This window comes from Aplysia californica, unplaced genomic scaffold (assembly GCF_000002075.1).
Source record: "Aplysia californica isolate F4 #8 unplaced genomic scaffold, AplCal3.0 scaffold00476, whole genome shotgun sequence".
Classification (NCBI taxonomy): Eukaryota; Metazoa; Mollusca; class Gastropoda; order Aplysiida; family Aplysiidae; genus Aplysia; species Aplysia californica.
Genome location: NW_004797746.1, coordinates 442,565 through 443,842, shown reverse-complemented (window position 1 = coordinate 443,842; position 1,278 = coordinate 442,565).

Genomic DNA, 1,278 nt, shown 5'->3' with positions numbered 1-1,278 from the left:
TATTATTATTATTACATGTATCATTATTATTATTATAAACATTATCACTATTTTTAATATTGCCTAGTTTTGCGAAATTTAACGTCAACACTTTTTAGATGCACAATATGCCAAACTATTTCAATTGCAATTCTTTGAATATCTTGATCAGAAAAAGCATTGTTTTTCTGATCTTGTGGTCTCAGTAATAGTACAGAAAGTAAAGCACATAGAGCTTTCTGTTGAGCGGAAATTTGTGATGTACAAATGCTATACTATTTTTATCATGACAGGCGACAAAACCAATGTAATTTTATGTCTAATTAAGAACTTAGAAACGGTCAATAGAATAACGAAAAACGAAACAATCAGTACAGCAGATATGTATTTGTCGATATCACTTAATTTCCCAAGAACATCATTGGCGTAGACGCCAAATACATTATAAATACCGGTACACATGGATGGGGTTGTTTTTGGGGGGGGTTTTTTGTTTTTTTTTCTTTTTCTTATAGTTACCTTGACCAGATCAGCAATTGAAAACGTGTATCTCTAGGAATTGCTTTTGGGATAAAACTTTACCTGTCTGTATTTGTATCGAATTGCAAGAGGCATTAGGCTACCTTAGAATTACAAAGTTCTATCTGCTCACTACCTAGTTTTGAGAAAAGTGACGTAAAAAATTGTTGCGTTTCACAACATGTCGAGCTTTTCCAAATGCAATTCTTTGAATGTCTTAATAACGACTCCAAATAATCTTACGATTTTGATAGAGCAGGTAGAATATTTTAAGACTACAGGGGGGAAATGGCGGGAGTCACAAACTGGAAATCGTGAGGGTACTAATTTTGAACGCGTGCTGGTTCACGATGGGTTGTTGTTGTTTTTGGGGGGGGGGTTTTGTTCAATGTTTGTTGATTATTGTTGTTAGATTTCCCATAAAACACTTAATAATTAACTACAATTCAAACAAATATGAAGTTATGAGTCCATAAGCTTTTAAAATTGACACCCCTCTCAATTTCCAGTTTGTCACTACCGTCGTTTTTCCCCTTTGCTCTTCATCTGCTTTCTGACCTCACGGTCTTAGTAACTCAAAAGGTCAAAAATGTCAGTTAGAACTTCGTAATTCTAAGGTAACAAATTAGTGTTAGAACCTAATAGACTGCTTCTTCAGTAGCTCAGTAAAATGTTGATTTCTCTTGCATTGCTTTCTGTAGAAACTTTAATTCTGAATTTGATGTCCAGAAAACTTGTTGGCTACGAGAAAAGTCACACACACACACACACACACACACA